The sequence below is a fragment of the Pseudophryne corroboree genome, chromosome 3 (genome assembly GCF_028390025.1).
Source record: "Pseudophryne corroboree isolate aPseCor3 chromosome 3, aPseCor3.hap2, whole genome shotgun sequence".
Taxonomy (NCBI): domain Eukaryota; kingdom Metazoa; phylum Chordata; class Amphibia; order Anura; family Myobatrachidae; genus Pseudophryne; species Pseudophryne corroboree.
This window is the reverse complement of record NC_086446.1, coordinates 764,070,691-764,090,553: the sequence shown is the minus strand read 5'-3', so window position 1 is coordinate 764,090,553 and position 19,863 is coordinate 764,070,691. Positions and strand designations below refer to the sequence as shown.

General features: G+C 47.3%; 1 long non-coding RNA gene across 1 annotated transcript in view; it reads right to left on the bottom strand.

Annotated features, from left to right (window-relative positions):
• Positions 1-19,500, bottom strand: part of LOC135056805 (uncharacterized) — a 45,172-nt gene extending 25,672 nt beyond the window's left edge. Inside the window, exon 1 of the long non-coding RNA XR_010244077.1 lies at positions 19,252-19,500. This is a non-coding gene — a long non-coding RNA (uncharacterized LOC135056805). The remainder of the gene's footprint in view (positions 1-19,251) is intronic.
• Between the last annotated feature and the right edge of the window lie 363 nt (positions 19,501-19,863).

The window sequence follows — 19,863 nt, the reverse complement described above, 5'->3', positions numbered from 1 at the left end:
GCATTACAGTGTGTGACATAATGTGTAACAAGCATTACAGTGTGTGACATAATGTGTAACAAGTATTACAGTGTGTGGCATAATGTGAAATAAGCATTACAGTGTGTGACATAATGTGTAACAAGCATTACGGTGTGTGGCATAATGTGTAACAAGTATTACAGTGTGTGACATAATGTGTAACAAGCATTACAGTGTGTGGCATAATGTGTAACAAGCATTACAATGTGTGGCATAATGTGTAACAAGCATTACAGTGTGTGACATAATGTGTAACAAGCATTACGGTGTGTGACATAATGTGTAACAAGCATTACGGTGTGTGACATAATGTGTAACAAGCATTACGGTGTGTGGCATAATGTGTAACAAGTATTACAGTGTGTGACATAATGTGTAACAAGCATTACAGTGTGAGACATAATGTGTAACAAGCATTACAATGTGTGGCATAATGTGTAACAAGCATTACAGTGTGTGACATAATGTGTAACAAGCATTACGGTGTGTGACATAATGTGTAACAAGCATTACAGTGTGTGGCATAATGTGGTCATGCCCCTATTCATGTAGCCACCTCCCTAGTTTTGTGTGACCCCGCCCCCTCATGACCACGCCCATTTTCACTATCAGTACCACAAAAAAAATGTCGACTTACACCACGGATTACAGCTCATTGTATTCAAGGCTCTAATAAAGCAGAAGTCCCTGAAATCCAGGACTACTCCTTACTTGCCTGGAACACAGTAATCACATGCCTGGCGTGGTTGCATCAGATACTACAGCTTGTTTAGCGACTTACAAATGGCAAAATGTGCCCTGCCCTTTTAGCGTCACCCTGCTAAAACAGCCTGCCCTGTGCCTTCCTCACCCACGGGCCACAGTGCCCCGTAGCTGGGAAAAGTTGCAGTTGACAATCACCACTGGGTGAATAGATTTTGTGCACGAGGATGGGATTTTATTCAGTCAGGTGAAGGCTTGGGGGCACCCCAGCATGTCCGTAAGTGCTGGTCATGCCTCCAAGAATGACAGGGCTGCACCCCCTCCCTGGTGGACACGTCCCCTTTTTGGAAGAGCATGCGCCTTCAGTGCGCACAGAAGACCCATAACAACACATTGGCACCCTGTCCTCACAGGAACACTATGGGCCTAATTCAGACCTGATCGTAGATGTGCTAAAAAACTACAATCAAGCACACTGACATGCGGGGTGATGCCCAGCACAGGGCTATTCCGCCCCACCGGTCTGGTCCGACCCCCCTTCCCCCGCACAAGTACAAAAGCATTGCACAGCGGCGATGCTTTTGTACTGGAAGAGGAGCTCACAGAATACTCAGCTCCTGCGCGCTGGCAGGGAGCTACTCATCGCTGCCCGGGTTGCAGCGGCTGCGTATGACATCACACAGCCACCGCGGCCCACCCCTCGAACGGTCCGGGCACACCTGCATTGCACAGACTGAGCCCCATAAACGGCAACCAAACGCCACCCAGCGACTGCCTCTGCCTGTCAATCAGGCAGATGCAATCGTAGGGCTAAGACAGCCGTCGGCTGTCAGGCATGCGCCGGTGCACTGCATCGCTGGCGCATGTGCAGTTCAGACCTGATTGCTGCTGTGCCAACACGCACAGCAGCGGTCAGGTCTGAATTAGCCCCTAATATGCACAGCGAATGCTGCTAATATTCCTAAATTATGGTGTTCCATTTAACAGTCCTTTATAAACTTCCTGCTTCCCCCCCCCCCCCCCCACACACACACCCTTATCAGTGTAACGGCCAAACTGCTGTACAAAACAGTACAGGGAGGGCGTTACTGTGCTGTGTGTATTTTTGATTTAAATACAGGATAAGCGCAGCTGAATAAACTTTCACTTTAGAAATTAGTATTTGTATTTTTCCATTGTGCAAACACGTCCTGCCTAACAGTCACGCTACACAAATCCTTATTGTTTTACTAGTCTCCGGGTATCTGCAAATATGGGAATAATTCTCTGCTGGGTGCAGAGCTGCCTGAGGACATTTCTTGTAACTCACACAAGTGGACTGAAGCATCAGCAGAGAATGAGTTGGATCTCGCACAGGTGAAGCCTTCCATGGAAATGCTGTTTCTGGCATCTGTATAACTTAGAACATCTGCATAACTTAGGAGGAGGAATATTGGTGGAAATTTTTCCTCACTGGTTTGAACATGCCCAGGTGCATCAATCACATTGAGAAATGCATCTGGCATGCCCACAGAATGTACTAGCCACACCTAAGAAGCAAAATTTAGCTTTAAAGTCCAAATTCTGTTGGCGCAACGGTGGGCATGTTGATGGTTCCTACCATGTCTTTTGTGCTTGCCCTCTCGTGCACAATTGGATGAAGATAGAGTTCCCCCAGTTTCTGCAGTGGTGTCCCTATTGCACCTACTGTATATATAGTACACAGGCAATTCCAATTTTCACATAATGAAAGATATATACTTGGTCACATTCTCATTGCTGCACTGGCTGCTATAGCTCAGCTGTGGCTACAACTGAAAGCATTGCTATAACCATTTCCAAAGTGCACAAGAGCTTCCAGATGGAGATGAGTGATTGTTCCGACTCCTTTTCACCTCTTTCCCATGTTTCTCATGGCATTAATATGTCACATAAGTACAGATGGGTCCACGTTTATCTTGAACTTTAATAGGATTAATTGAGACTGGCCAGTCGGACTTAATCCCCTGCTGTAATGACTTAGGTGGTCATTCCGAGTTGTTTGCTCTGTATTTTTCTTCGCATCGCAGCGATTTTCCGCTTACTGCGCATGCGCAATGTTCGCACTGCGACTGCGCCAAGTAAATTTGCTATGCAGTTAGGTATTTTACTCATGGCTTTTTCATCGTTCTGGTGATCGTAATGTGATTGACAGGAAGTGGGTGTTTCTGGGTGGAAACAGGCCGTTTTATGGGTGTGTGTAAAAAAACGCTACAGTTTCTGGGAAAAACGCGGGAGTGGCTGGAGAAACGGAGGAGTGTCTGGGCGAACGCTGGGTGTGTTTGTGACGTCAAACCAGGAACGACAAGCAGTGAACTGATCGCAGATGCTGAGTAAGTCTGGAGCTACTCAGAAACTGCTAAGAGAGGTCTAATCGCAATATTGCAAATACGTCGGTCGCAATTTTAAGAAGCTAAGATACACTCCCAGTAGGCGGCGGCTTAGCGTGTGCAAAGCTGCTAAAATCGGCTTGCGAGCGAACAACTCAGAATGAGGGCCTTAATCCCCTGCTGTATTGTTCCCTGTATTGTATTGCAGTTGAGAACAATAGATGAAGGGTTTATACCAGGGCTGGCCAAACCGGTCCTCGAGATCTACCAACAGTTCATGTTTTCCAGGCCTCCTGGAGATCTGTAGAATTGTCAGTTAGGAATGAATGCAGCACATCTTAATTAGTAATGACTACACCTGTGCACCAGCTAGGAGGTCTGGAAAATGTGAACTGTTGGTAGATCTCGAGGACCGGTTTGGCCAGGCCTGGTTTATACTAATAAATCATGTTGTGCCTAGACGCAGAAAACTAGTCAAGATAACTGAGGACCCATCTGTATGATCATCCCTGTGTGTTCAGATATTCTGTTTACTGTACTGCCCTTGGAGCAGCCCCCACCACCACCTTGTCCTTCCCATTCACATGGTAAAAATGCTGACTGACATCTCCTATATATTAGCCCAGATCTGTGACTTTGTGCTTCATTTGCTAACGCTGGGTGGAGTCACATAACTGGGCAGAGTCACATAGTTGAACGGACTGGCCTAATCTGGATCTGGGCTAATATATAGGAGATTAGGAGATAGCCATAGGAGATCCCTAATCTATATGTGAACAACACCTCACACTGTATTCTGGCCGCGATTGTGCAGACACAACTGCACCACATTAAGCCTCCGTTGCGGCTCCGCCCCCCCTCGCCAGCCATTGGGGCCCACTCCTATGCAGGCCGCCCCTCCTCGCCAGCCATTGGTGCCCACTTCTATGCAGGCCGCCCCCCCTCGCCAGCCATTGGTAACTACAAACTCCACTCCACACCCATGCAGCCCGCCCCCCCTCCCCAGCCATTGGTGCCCACTCCTATGCAGCCCGCCCCCCCTCGCCAGCCATTGGTGCCCACTCCTATGCAGGCCGACCCCCCTCACCAGCCATTGGTAACTACACACTCCACACACATGCAGCCCGCCCCTCCTCGCCAGCCATTGGTACCCACTTCTATGCAGCCCGCACCCCCTCGCCAGCTATTGGTGCCCACTCCTATGCAGCCCGCCCCCCCTCGCCAGCCTTTGGTAACTACAAACTCCAGTATATCCCCATGCTTCCGCCCCCCCTCACCAGCCTTTGGTACAAACTCCGCTCCAGCACCCCCCCTCCTCCCCTCCGCAAACCCTAACCTATATGTGACCAACACCTCACACTGTATTCTGGCCGCGATTGTGCAGACACAACTGCACCACATTAAGCCACCGTCGCGGCTCTGCCCCCCCTCACCAGCCATAGGTGCCCACTCCTATGCAGCACGCCCCCCACCCCCTCCCCAGCCATTGGTACAAAGTTTGTTCAGCCCACATGCAGCCCGCCCCCCCCTCGCCAGCCAATATTAAAAGCTCCGCTCCGGCACCCCCCCACTCCCCTCCCCCACCTGCTGCATCCACCATATCCTCACCACCCGTAGCTTACACCACCCCTCCCCCACCCACGGCACCCCCATACCCACCTCTCCCCCCATACACCACTGCTCCCTCCACCCTTCCTGCCCCGCCTCTCCCCCACCGGCGGCACCCACAGCATCCACCACATTCGCCCCCCACCTGCGGTACTCCCGCCCCCTCCCTCACCCATAGCACCCACACCTGCAGCACCCCCTCCCCTGCCCGCAGCGCATCCAGACCCCACCACACCCCCACAGCTGCACCTCCCCCACCCCCATACCCACCTCTCCCCTGCACCCTCCATCCGCACCTCCCCCACCTGCAAAACCCACAGCATCCACCACTTCCGCCCCACACCCGCGGCACACGCCCCCCTCCCGTGCGCTGCACTCCTGCCCTCTCCCCCACCCGCAGCACCTTCGCACCTACCACACCTCACCCCTATACCCACCTCTCCCCCCGCTACACCCTCGCACCCTCCACCCCACCTACCACATCCATCCCCCACCCACAGCACATGCCCTTCCCCCACCAGTAGCACCCACAACCCGCGGCACCCCCTGCCCCTCCCCCACCTGCGGCACTCACACCACTCCGCCCCCCCCGCTACACCCCAGACCATAAAACCCGCCCGCCCCTCCCCCACCCGCGGCACCCACAATATCCACCACATCCGGCCCCCACCCGCGACATCCGCCTCGCACCCCCTACCCCACCCGTAGCACCCACAGCACTCCCACCCCTCCCACACCCACGGCACTCCCGCCCCCACCCGCAGCACCCCCGCCTCTCTTCCACCCACGGCACCCACCACATATGTCCCCTGCACATACCCCTCCCCCACCCGTGGCACTCCCGCCCCCACCCGTATCACCCACAACCCACAAACACCCGCCCCTCCCCGACCTACAGTATCCCCGCACCTCCCCCACCTCTCCCCCTGCTACACCCCCGCACCCTCCCTTAACCCATACCCACCTCTCCCCCCCGCACCTCCCCCCCACTGCGGCACACACAGCACCCACCACCCCTCCCCCACCCGCGGCACCCCCGCACCACCATACCCACCTCTCCCCCCCGCTACACCCCCGCATCCTCCACTCCACCCGCCGCACCAATAGCATCCACCACATCAGCCCCCCAACCGCTGCACATGCCCCTCTCCCACCCACAGCATCCACCACATCCCCCTCCCACCCGCAGCACTCCCGCTTCCTCCTCCACCCTTATCACCCACACCCACAGCACCCCCACCTCCTCCCCTACCCACAGCGCATCCGGACCCCCACCACGCTCCCGCAGCCGCCACTCCCCCAACCACAGCACCTCCGGCCCCCTCTCCTACCCACATCATCTACAGACACCTTCCCCCATTCATGGACCTACCACACCTCCCCCAACCGCAGCACCTCCGGACCCCATCCACGGCTCCCCTGCAGCCACCCCTCCACCCGCATCCCTTCTTCACCCAACCTCACCCCCCTGCAACCCCACCTCCCCAAACACCCCCCCCACTATATCACCCCTCCCCCATGCACACCACCTCCAGACCCTCTCCTTCATCCACAGCCTCCCGCACCCACCCTTCCCCCACCAACAGCATCTACACTACCCTTCCGCACCTGCACCTCCCCCACCCGCAGAACCTCTAGAGCCCCTCCCCCATATGCGCCCCATCCACACCTACGCCTCCCCCACCCACAGCACCTCTGCACCCTTTCCGCCATCCGTACCACTGCACCCACCCCTCCACCACCCGCAACACCTCTGGACCCCCTCCCGCACCCACCCCTCCACCACACGTAGCACCTCGGACACCATCCGCAGCCGCTACAAGAGATTCCCTGAATCGGGGTAATCAGCAGCATGGATAGGCATCTCCACCTCACTGAACCCACCCTCTTTCCAAACCCCACACACACACTGAACTTCTGGGAGTATAGTTGCTACCAATGGACACTGGATTAATAAAAAAAAAAGTAATACTGTGGCCATTATGTGTCTAAGCGACACTGCTACCTGTGGCCATTGTGTATAAGTGGCACAGTTCCCTGTGGCCACTGTGTGTATACGTGGCTCTGGTACCAGTGGCCATTGTGTGTATAAGTGACACTGCTACCTGTGGCCATTGTGTGTATAAGCCCCACTGCTACCTGTGGCCATTGTGTGTATAAGTGGTGGTGCTACCTGTGGCCATTGTGTGTATAAGTGTCACTGCTACCAGTAGTCATTGTGTGTATAAGCGGTGCTGTTAAAAGTGGCCATTGTGTGTATAAGTGGTGCTGCTACCTGTGGCCATTGTGTGTATAAGCGACTCAGCTACCTGTGGCCACTGTGTGTATAAGTGCCTCTGTTACCTATGGGAATTGTGTGTAGAAGTGGCACTGCTACCGGGGTCCATTGTGTGTATAAGCAACACTGCTACCTGTGGTCATTGTGTGTATAAACTGCTTTGCTACCTGTGGGCACATTGTGTATCAACGTCTCTGCTACCTGTGGACACTGTATCAATGTCTTTGCTACCTGTGGCCACTGTGTGTATCAGCGGCTCTGCTACCTGTGGGCACTGTGTGTATAAGCGGCTCTGCTACCTGTGGGCACTGTGTGTATAAGCGGCTCTGCTATCTGTGGGTATTGTGTGTATAAGCTGTCCTGCTACCTCTGGCCACTGTATGGATACGTGGCTCTGATACCTGTGTCCACTGTGTGTATAAGCGGCTCTGCTACCTGTGGGTATTGTGTGTATAAGCGGCTCTGCTACCTGTGGGTATTGTGTATAAAAGCTGCCCTGCTACCTCTGGTCACTGTGTGGATACGTGGCTTCGTTACCTGTGGCCATTGTGTGTATAAGCAGCTCAGCTACCTGTGTCCATTGTGTGTATATGCGGCTCTGATACCTGTGGCCACTGTGTGTATAAGCTGCGCTGCATACACTAGCAGTATATACTACACTATGTTATTCATTGTGCCCTGCGGCCACTCTTTACGCCCTAACAAAGGGCTACGCCCCCTTGACAATCGCACGCCCTTCCCCCTTGCATTATTTATCCAATAGCATAAACTTTTTTGCAGGTAAAACTCCATATAATAACAATTATAGCACAGCTGAGGCCGTGCAGGGGTTAACGGGTCGTAGCCTCTTGCAACTGTATTTTTTGTCTAACACCTTCCCTCTCTTTATCCTCTCCCTACCACCCTGACTCTCCCTATCCTTTACCGATCACACAGCCTTTCTGTACATTCCCTTTCTCTCCCCCCCCCCCCCCCCCCCCACGCTTCTCTATCTTTTCTCAACCGGACACCATTTTTGTATGCCCTCTATACTGCCCAGTGTTTCTGATTCTGTTATCTACCGCCCTGCATATGTCCAAAGGTGTGCAGGGGGTCAACTGGGCGTAGCCCCAAACGACGTTGTGAAGAGCGCCCGTAGGGCGAGATGAATCACCTAGCATAAAATATAAACATCTAGGTACATACTGTATTGTGGTGTCTACATTAGTATTGTATTTATTCTCATTGTCTACCTAATATACCACACCTCATTGTAGACACAATAATGGTGACACTTTTACCATATCAGAATGTCCACAACGAAAGTATATATCTGCCTTTATTTTTACTGTCTAGTTGGATCGCTTATGTAATCCTCAGTCTGCAGGTCCTGATAATCTGGAAAACTGGGCATCTGCAGAACGCGTCCTGTGATCGCATTGCGGTATTGAAAATGCTTCTGCCTAATTGACAGGCAGGGGCGTCCGGGAGGAGGGATGGGGGCGGCTGGCATTGCCGGAAACTATGGCGGCTAAATGCAGTTTCCTTGGCCTCTCAAGCCGCCCTGCAATGGAAAACCAGAGGCAGATGAACATCACGGCCGATGGTCACAATATTTGATCCGAGGCTACGACGCAGTGGCAAATGCTGCAAAGGTGTGTATGTAGCTCCTACAACATTTGCACTGCTAAGGATCGCATTTGTAAAGCTGCCTGCGAGCATACCTGCAATTGCGATCCTTACCGAGTGAGGGCCTATGTCTGTATTTTAACCTTGTTGACATTTTATCCTGTTTATATATTTGTCTACATTATGTCCTTGTGAAAATGTGGACTGTCTATATATTGATTGTCAACATGTAGTCCGCAGTCAACATTATGGGGTCTATATTATGATTATCTAAGTTCTTATTGTTGACCTAACCTGCCGCACCCTGAGTATCGCAGATCATGCAGAATTACAACACTTAGATACAGTAGAGTAAGCTCCATATTTACTTCATAATGACATGGATGGAACTTTTTAAGACCCTGCAGAGTTAACTTACAGTATGTGGAATCTGATGATGAAAACTCTGAGGAAACAATGATTCTGTTCATGGATAAAGACAACAGAATGGTTTATTGCATTGCCTGTGGCAGTTTAGATACCAACAGGTAGCACCTTATATATTGATGATTTAACTCCCTTGTGTCTCTACGGTATACAGGGCTGGATTAAGGGAGGGGCAAAAGGGGCGGTCATCCCGGGGCCCACACATCCAGGAGCGTAGTAGTCTCCTCCCTCCTCCCGGTGGATTGAGAACCGGGTATATACTGTTTCCGATCTGAAGGAATCCGAAGAATGGTATGATTGGAATGAACAAGGATAAAAACCATTGATTGCTTGGTTCAAAAACATTGGTGGTCATTCCGAGTTGTTCGCTCGCAAGGCGATTTTAGCAGAGTTGCTCACGCTAAGCCGCCGCCTACTGGGAGTGAATCTTAGCTTCTTAAAATTGCGAACGATGTATTCGCAATATTGCGATTGAAAAACTTCTTAGCAGTTTCAGAGTAGCTTCAGACTTACTCGGCATCTGCGATCAGTTCAGTGCTTGTCGTTCCTGGTTTGACGTCACAAACACACCCAGCGTTCGCCCAGACACTCCCCCGTTTTTCCAGCCACTCCTGCGGTTTTTCCGGAAACGGTAGCGTTTTTTCCCACACGCCCATAAAACGGCCTGTTTCCGCCCAGAAACACCCATTTCCTGTCAATCACACTACGATCGCCTGAGCGATGAAAAAGCCGTGAGTAAAAATACTACCTTCATAGCAAAATTACTTGGCGCAGTCGCAGTGCGGACATTGCGCATGCGCACTAAGCGGAAAATCGCTGCGTTGCGATGAAATTTACCGAGCGAACGACTCGGAATGAGGTCCATTGAACAGGTTTTTCCAAAGGAACTATTTTCCTATTTTCACTAATTGACTTTATTTGTTTGGACATATATGATCTAGACTTACAATACCTTTAGAAAAGTGCCCAGGACTCTATTTCTTGTCCCACATCTTCATTGCCCGGGGCCTCCACCATGCTTAATCTGGCCCTGACTGTATACCTATCTTTATGACTTTACTTGCCCCCCCCGCCACCTGCTTATCTGTTATCTACTTGGCTGTTGTATAGCAAACCGAAGACAAATTCCTAGTATACGCAAGTATACTGTACCTGCCCAATGAAGCTGGTTCTGATGGATTATGACACAAATTCAAAGAGTGGTTTCTGAGCTGGGGTTAGTTGGTGGGTGACAATGGTCATAAGTTTTTCTGCATACTTCTCTGGAAAGCATATATTGATATGTAGGCACTGTTGGAAGTGTTTCTGTGTAGAAAGTGTGGGACATATAGAATGTGTGGACACGGGCGGTTATTCAGGTTTGTTGGCAAGCCAAAAAAGTAAGTAATTGGGTAAAACCATGTTTCACTGCAAGTGGGACAGATGTAACATGTGCAGAGAGTTAGATTTGGGTGGGTTATAACGTTTATGTGCATGGTAAATACTGGCTGCTTAATTTCTATACTGTAATTTAGATTTAAGTTTAGAGTGCGGTGGGCTACCTAACATGTGAGGGCTGGGGACATATGGCAATGCACAAAACAGGCCGCACAGACAAGTCGGCCTACCAAGAATCTTCCTGGTGAGCCCTATAGCCAATCCGCCCCTGCATAGGTTTCCTGCAGTTTATAGTACAGATCCAGGACTGGGGACCTTTTGATTTGGCTATTGGTGGAACCACATGTAACATTCTTTGTATAGTAAACCCAGATCAAAAAAAAGTCTGTTCAGGAGTACTATAAGTGTCCTCTTTGAGTTCGCTCTCCTGTTTCATAAAGTTAGGCTTAAGCCTGCACATTGTCATGGCTGTTTGAGAATGTGTTGGACAAAACACCTAGAGTACCTCAATAAGGAATCCATGGGAGATGACAATCTTCTATTGATGATACTGTATGATTTGTGCTTCTTCTTCCTATGGCAATAATAAAATGATGAGGTTTTTTTTCAGTTTCTGTAACCTCTTATTTCTAGAAACTTATTTGCATAACTGTATTCCTTTTACAGGGTGTAATTTTATCATGTCATTTTATATCATATAGATTGTAACAGTTTTCATCATATTAAACTCCATTTAATAATATATTGTCTTTGTGTTCTTAAATTATTCACTTGTTAGATAGCTTGACTATTATAAATGCTCCTTAACTGAAGGGTATTGTTTCATTTAAGTTGTGATTGTAGAGACAGAAGTCAGTGAGAAAATAAGTTTTGTAAAGTGTCAGAGGGAGAATGAAATCTTTTTGCAGCAGCACTGGACCACTAACGGCAAGCATGAGGTTTCATTTGGTTTTGTTGTGGTTAATCATGTCACACAGACATCATGCAGGCTCAAACGAGTTCTGTACTGTATGTGACAGTGTTAGTAAAGATATAGATTTTCACTAGGGCATATGGTGTGTTATTATAACTTGTAGGTGGTAGAAGACAGCAGTTAAACAGGGCAAAGCAGGATAGGGTGGGGAGGAGAAACCAACCAAACATCACCCGCTAGATCCGGTGTTTGGTCCTTGGTAACACTGCCAGGAACTGTGTGTTTATACTATAAGAGCTGGCTGCCTGAGTGGAGACTGTTTTCCAGGAAACTGAGGATGTTCTGCTGAGCTGGTGACTGAGCTATTTAATGCTGCTTTTTTTGCTTTGATGTATGCGAGCCATTTACATTAGTAAAGTTGTTTTATCATATACTCACAAGTGCGCTTCTCCTTTTTTGCATGCATTGACTCACTTGGGCCGTGGTTGAAGCATCCTGGATGAAGCCGCACTAAAAACTTTTTATTGCACATTAAAGATTGGACTCAGAAATTACCTTGCGCAAGTCCTAAAATTATATGTATATATATATATATATATATATATATATATATATATTGAAAAACACAGGCGGCACTCCCAGACTTGTAAAGGTGGAAAAACTTTATAGCAACATTTCGGGGGGTCTCACCCCATCATCAGGCTAACATTCATAATACAAAGTTAACAGATTTATACTCACCGGTCTTCTGTGCTCTCGCCCATCACCAGCAGCCGCCACAGACTCCGTCACTGTACTTCCGGCCTCAGCAGAAGCTACGGACAGACGCAAGTCGCGTCTGTCCGTAGCTTCCGCTGATGTCAGCAGTCTGAGGCCGGAAGTGCAGTGACGGAGTCTGTGGCGGCTGCTGGTGATGGGTGGGAGCACAGAAGACCGGTGAGTATAAATCTGTTCACTTTGTATTATGAATGTTAGCCTGATGATGGGGTGAGACCCCCCGAAAACGTTGCTATAATGTTTTTCCACCTTTAAAAGTCTGGGAGTGCCGCCTGTGTTTTTCAATATCTATGGGAAACTTTCTCTTGGATGGCACACCAGCAAGTTTCTAGGAGGTAACACTGTCCTCAGAGTGCCGGATTTGTGTATCTATATTTAAAACCTTCCTTTTGCCATTATGGATTAAAAGCACTTGCACTTTAACTTTGGCTTCTGCAGTCTCTGAGTGCCGCTGATTGTCCTATTGGAAAATGCCTATATATATATATATATATATATATATCTGTTGGAAATCCTGCACTCTCATCCATACCGTGGATAATCTTTTTTTAGTGGTTGGTGCTCCCAATGGGCTGGGTGGGTCCAAACATGTATCGCAAAAGTTCCAAAGATTTGGAGGTGTACTCTCACAAAGATAACTCTTGTATCAACTTCTCATTTAGATCACCGTCATTTTATTGTCGACGTTTCGGTCTGGTCACAGGCCTTTATCAAGACGGGTGATGTAATATGTTACATATTCAAAGTTTTTTGACAAATAAGATAAATCTGCAAATAGACAGTAATAACAATTACAAACAATATGCCTCACCGGCCCCTATCAGGGCCAATTCACAAAAAACACGGATCCACCACCAATGTTCACTTGAAGGTGATAAAGGTACATATTGAATAAGGGGGGTCATTCCGAGTTGATCGCTCACAAGCTGATTTTAGCAGATTTACTCACGCTAAGCCGCCGCCTACTGGGAGTGAATCTTAGCTTCTTAAAATTGCGAACGACGTATTCGCAATATTGCGATTACACACTTCTTAGCAGTTTCAGAGTAGCTTCAGACTTACTCGGCATCTGCGATCATTTCAGTGCTTGTCGTTCCTGGTTTGACGTCACAAACACACCCAGCGTTCACCCAGACACTCCCCCGTTTCTCCGGCCACTCCTGCGTTTTTTCCGGAAACGGTAGCGTTTTTACACACACACCCATAAAACGGCCTGTTTTCGCCCAGAAACACCCATTTCCTGTCAATCACATTACTGTCAAAGTCAGAAAAATATCATGATGCACATTGCCATATTTGCACCTCATGCGTGTCCCCGCTGCGCGTGCATGAGCCCTCCCGTGCGTGTGTATACTCGCTGTTGCGTGCACCTGCTGGCGCACGGTATGCGCATTTACGGTAGAGTTTGTGTACGTCTAGCGTGTGACTCAATCGTTACATATTTTAACCATATAATGTATTTTGTAGATTATGGTCCCTTTAATAGAATCTGAAAGTTTAGTTAATATAGCATGTTCATAGACAAAGAGATCCCTCTTTGTTTGATACGAAGGGTCAGACAGGGGTTACACAGTGGTGTTTAGTATCCATCGGAAGAGTATTTAATTAGCAATATTCCGGTGTTGGTTAGAAACAGATTAATCGCTCGTGCGAATAGTTATGACTATAAGAAGTTTATGGACATTTACTTTGTTTGCACTTTATTACCCATGCGGCGGGAAACCCAGTTCCCCTCCCACCTGAGCAGTTTGAAATAGTCACAGCCCACCTGTATGAACCAACCTATGACCTTTTGTTATAATGCAGAGACGAATTCCTGTGTCCAATGAACAATGAGATTGTAGGGACCATTGTATTGTACTGTGTGTAGTGTATATAAAGACAAGCCGATCTGATCCAGCTCCCACTCTACTCTACTCTTCACAACGGTTCTCATCACTGATAATCGGGAGCTGGATATCCAGAAAGGCGCTTGCGATTGTTTCCCTTGTGCGCAAGTTCTCTGCAACCATATTTGTCTCTTATTTGTTGTAAGCCATTCTCTCTCTTCTTCCCCTTACATGTGATTGTGCCAATATTGTGTTTTAACGTGTAGTATTTCTGTTAGGTGTTTATGTGAGTTTGGTAGTGTATAACTTGTAATGTGTATTCTTTTGAAATAGAACGTTCATTTAAGGTGTTAGAACTTAAGACCGGTATCAGTGTGTTCATTATATTTCTAAGTGTTCTCAGAGCGTCACAGACGCTCATACAGCTTTTTAACTAACAAAGGTTACACTGCGTTGCATTTACACCTTATCACTACACAAAGGTATACAGTATAAGTACATTGTTTTGAGATAGATACAAAGGTTTTACTCTGTAAGCGTCAGCGCCGCTTGTGATCTCCTCGTGGTCTCGAGCGTCCGCTACGCTGATAGTGTATCATTACGTTAGTCGGCAGACCCTAGCGTGCTTGCCTTTACGCATTTAGCCGTGAGCGAACGTGCCGCTCGTGCGTCTCACCCACGGCTAAGCGTTCTTTACGCTACGTGCGTACCCTTATGGTATTTCATACGCCAATTGCATACAGTGTTCCTTAACCTTATTAGAGTGTTTAAAGTATGACATAATAGGCATTGTCAATTGGGGACTCGCCCGCTCTTCACATATCTGCACTAGATAATTTCAGCAGACATCATCGGTCAGCAAAAGGCGGGAGGTAATATTCCTCGTAGTGCTGACCAGATAAGCGTCTGCTTCGCTTAGTAAGGAGTGCTGAAGGAATCCGAAACCGGAAGGTAGGAACAGTACATTATTGTCTTTTAAAACCTGTTTAGTTTCTGTTTTGCGAACATACGCATAAGCACACACACCTGTATTTCTTGTTTAGTATTATTTTTTTCGTGCCTCATTCTCCTGATTGCCACATACTAGTGATAAAAGTGCTGAGACATCTGTTGTTATTTAATAGTTAAAAGATAAAAAGTAATATTTAAGGGAATAATTGTAAAGAAAACACGCACACAATCTCGCCTGGAAGACAAGGGAGATTTGGGTGGTGTGCACTGAATGATTACTGTTAAAGATCATTCATATTGATAAACGTGTAGTGCGTTACTGTGGACGTACTTGGGTTGTATACACGTGTCCTTACAAGGGCAGGGCGTACGCAACGCAAGGGTCGACGCACGGAGCGTATATTACGCAACGGAGCGTACGGATACGCCCACGTAATACAAAACTGCACGATAGTATTGTTTAGTAGGCGATAAGGAAATAACGCGATAATAACACAGATCTATCTCAAATCCAAAAGTTTAAAGTTAAAAGAAAAAAAAAACCTTCTCTATTTGCAATTCTTCTGGGTTAGGCTAATACTGAATGAAAGGATTTCTGCGCAGAAATAAAAATTAAAGTGTACATGTGGTAAGAGTGTGTATAGAGATAAGATTTCTCTCTTTTATTACGGACGTGGGAACCATAGGCCAGTAGAAAGAGGTACACCAGCGAGAGTGATATCGTGGGGTGGCTTGGGAGGCGTCCCTTGTTATTCTCGACACATTTATGAGCAGTAGAGTCTGCTGTGCATAACAGACCAGGAGGTCACAGACCAGGAGGTCATAGACCAAAAGATGGACGATATTCTCCAATTAAAGTGGGAATTCCGCAGGAGACACAATCTCACCCTTGCTGCTGTGGGTAATGAGCTGACCGGTTGGGTGTCATGGTTGAACCCACGAAATTGGTTCTCCGGTTTAGGAGAATGGGCTCAAGGAATTATAATGGATGTAGGGAAATTTCTTCTATGTATCTTGGGTATCGTCATATCGATTGGTTTGATATTTAGATGCGTTCAGGCTTTAACGAAGTGTAAACGAAGTACTAAGGTGATGAGTCTAAGGTGTGAGGACATTGTAATTCCAATGGATTTGATTTATGACCCAACAATAGAGACAATGTTGTGATGAAAATGTGATTCCACGGTCCGTTTCTTTCACCCGTTTCTCCTTTGTTTTCCTCCAAGGAACAAAGACATCCGCTTGGAAGAAGAATTTGACAACCTTTTACACAGACAACTGATGGACTATGCCATAGACCCCCTTATCCCTAGTAACGTTAATTTTACGCCAGCCCAACACCTTTTGTAAGTCTATGGACATTGAGAAAGCTTTTGCTCGCACACTTGGCGAAAGCCCAAGGAGACTACAGTCAACATGTACATCAAGACCAGACATCAGACAAGACCTCAATCGGCAAATGTATACTAAACTCACATAGTTTATCACTGCATTTACCATAATTGTTTCTTATTTTCATCTCTACAACCTTCAGGTAATGACACACATAGTCGATAGGGAATACAGGCACAGATATCAGCACTCACATATCCCCCCATCCATGTATCATCAACTAAAATGTGCTCCCCCATTTTGTTACAACCAAAAGCCGAAAAGAGCTCGGTAAAGTTTGACAGCCCATCCACAGACCCTTAATACGGGATAAGAAGGAATTTAAATGTATACTTCGCAATACCTCGAAGCTTGATTTAAAACACGTACGGCACGATGATACATGACCCCCCAAACATGGATTCATACACACATTCTTCTGCTATCTCACTAGGTCATACCCTTTTCTCACCTTCTTCTCTCCTCCCTTACCCAATCATAGAAATGTATTTACACATGACATATATTTTTATCGTTTTGAAACGTTTTAGGAAGTGGCAGTTATTGGTGACTGCCAAAGGGTGGACTGTCAAAGTCAGAAAAATATCATGATGCCCATTGCCATATTTGCACCTCATGCGTGTCCCCGCTGCGCGTGCATGAGCCCTCCCGTGCGTGCGTATACTCGCTGTTGCGTGCACCCGCGGGCGCATGGTATGCGCATTTACGGTAGAGTTTGTGTACGTCTAGCGTGCGACTCAATCGTTACATATTTTAACCATATAATGTATTTTGTAGATTATGGTCCCTTTGATAGAATCTGAAAGTTTAGTTAATATGGCATGTTCATAGACAAAGAGATCCCTCTTTGTTTGATACGAAGGGTCAGACAGGGGTTACACAGTGGTGTTTAGTATCCATCGGAAGAGTATTTAATTAGCAATATTCCGGTGTTGGTTAGAAACAGATTAATCGCTCGTGCGAATAGTTATGACTATAAGAAGTTTATGGACATTTACTTTGTTTGCACTTTTTTACCCATGTTCCCCTCCAACCTGAGCAGTCTGAAATAGTCACAGCCCACCTGTATGAACCAACCTATGACCTTTTGTTATAATGCAGAGACGAATTCCTGTGTCCAATGAATAATGAGATTGTAGGGACCATTGTATTGTACTGTGTGTAGTGTATATAAAGACAAGCCGATCTGATCCAGCTCCCACTCTATTCTACTCTTCACAAAGGTTCTCATCACTGATAATCGGGAGCTGGATATCCAGAAAGGCGCTTGCGATTGTGTCCCTTGTGCGTAAGTTCTCTGCAACCATATTTGTCTCTTATTTGTTGTAAGCCATTCTCTCTCTCCTTCCCCTTACATGTGATTGTGCCAATATTGTGTTTTAACGTGTAGTATTTCTGTTAGGTGTTTATGTTAGTTTGGTAGTGTATAACTTGTAATGTGTATTCTTTTGAAATAGAACGTTCATTTAAGGTGTTAGAACCTAAGACCGGTATCAGTGTGTTCATTATATTTCTAAGTGTTCTCAGAGCGTCACAGACGCTCATACAGCTTTTTAACTAACAAAGGTTACACTGCGTTGCATTTACACCTTATCACTACACAAAGGTATACAGTATAAGTACATTGTTTTGAGATAGATACAAAGGTTTTACTCTGTAAGCGTCAGCGCCGCTTGTGATCTCCTCGTGGTCTCGAGCGTCCGCTACGCTGATAGCATATCATTACGTTAGTCGGCAGACCCTAGCGTGCTTGCCTTTACGCATTTAGCCATGAGCGAACGTGCCGCTCGTGCGTCTCACCCACGGCTAAGCGTTCTTTACGCTACGTGCGTACCCTTACGGTGTTTCATACGCCAATTGCGTACAGTGTTCCTTAACCTTATTAGAGTGTTTAAAGTACGACATAATAGGCATTGTCATTACGATCACCAGAATGATGAAAAAGCCGTGAGTAAAATACCTAACTGCATAGCAAATTTACTTGGCGCAGTCGCACTGCGGACATTGCGCATTCGCACTAAGCGGAAAATCGCTGCGATGCGAAGAAATTTACAGAGCGAACGACTCGGAATGACCACCAAGGTGTGCAAAAATGGATGGAATCCACAAGTGCCTAGGGATCTGCTGTCCACAAATTCTCGCAGGGGTTATAAGATCAAATGATTGCAAAATCATATTTGAGAAAATCCATGCTGTCAAGAAAAGACCAATGCATATAGTAACCATAAACCCATATGGGATGTACACACAGTACCCATCAAACCATATTTAGCAGAGAAACATTCAGATACCTGGCTCAGAGGGCCTGGATGTATGGATGCAGCAGCATCACTGTCAAGACTGGAGCCTAAAAACGTCCGGCTGCAGATAGCAATCTGGACAAATAGCAACAGTTTCAGTGTCTAACATTATTACAGGTCATGACATGCATCACTCAATGGAGGCAAAGAACTAGAGTACTTACATCTGACTGGAGCTGCTTGCACGCACTGCTGCATGCTGGCTCGCTTTCAGTGTGCTCTATTTAAACTCCCCGGACCGGAAGTGCCCTCTCACGCTAGGGACCACACCACCAATCAACCTATCTAGCCGCTGCAATTGCCGTAAGCAAACGGACGATCAGATCAAAATGTGGATTGCACCTCCAGTGTGTAGAATTTAATAAACACCAAAAATGCTTCTTTCACTTTTTAGCATATCTGCTACGGGTGCTCCTCAGGTAACGGCAAAAACCATGGATTAATATTTACTTACATTAAGATGTCTCAAATTTACATCTCCATAGATTTATGAAATTTTGAACACATTTATACGTACAACCATGAAAATCAGAAACTCCCGTGCAAAGAACAGGTAGTACAATACTAGTGTGACTTTTCAAATTACAAGAGTCTTATCTTTATGATACTGAGTTTACTGTACTTCTTTCTGAGCATCCCCATTGCTTTACTAGGCAGCCTCCCCCACCTCCAATCCCACCTGTCACAATCCTGACTGTAGGTTTCATATTTGGTGACTTACCCCTGCCATCTGTCCCGAATCCTTTGTCTTTTGCTCACTGAGTTAAACAGCTTGTCAGCACTGAGTTTTCCTGAGTTACCTGAAAGGTAATAGTTAATTAGCTCCACCTGTGGTGATCTCCTGTGAGAGGCTGAATTCAGTAATCTGAAGTTCAGGCTTCAGTGTTCTCTCGGCCTACTAGGCCTCATTCTACATCACAGCCTAGTCTAGAGTAGTCACATGACAGTGACTGTTCACCTGAACCAGAGTTGTCCAATCCTCTGCCAGTCTGAGACTCTCTGCATCACCTAATCCTGCTCTCCAATCACCAAGGACCAGGAAGTATAAATTGGGAGATGGAGTTAGAAACTGGGCCAGTTCCTCGTGTCACACACAGCTATGTGTGAGCCTTAAAGCTGAGCTCCCTAAAGTTGTGATCTCCAGAGCTCGCGTATCCCTGTGGCCTCCGTGCCTCTGCACCTCCGTGCCTCAGCATCCCCGTGCCTCAGCATCCTCGTGCCTTCAGCACCTCGTGCCTCAGCACCCCGTGCTTCCAGCATCTCCATGCCTCCAGCACCTCGTGCCTCAGCACCTCGTGCTTCCAGCATCTCCGTGACTCAGCACCTCGTGCCT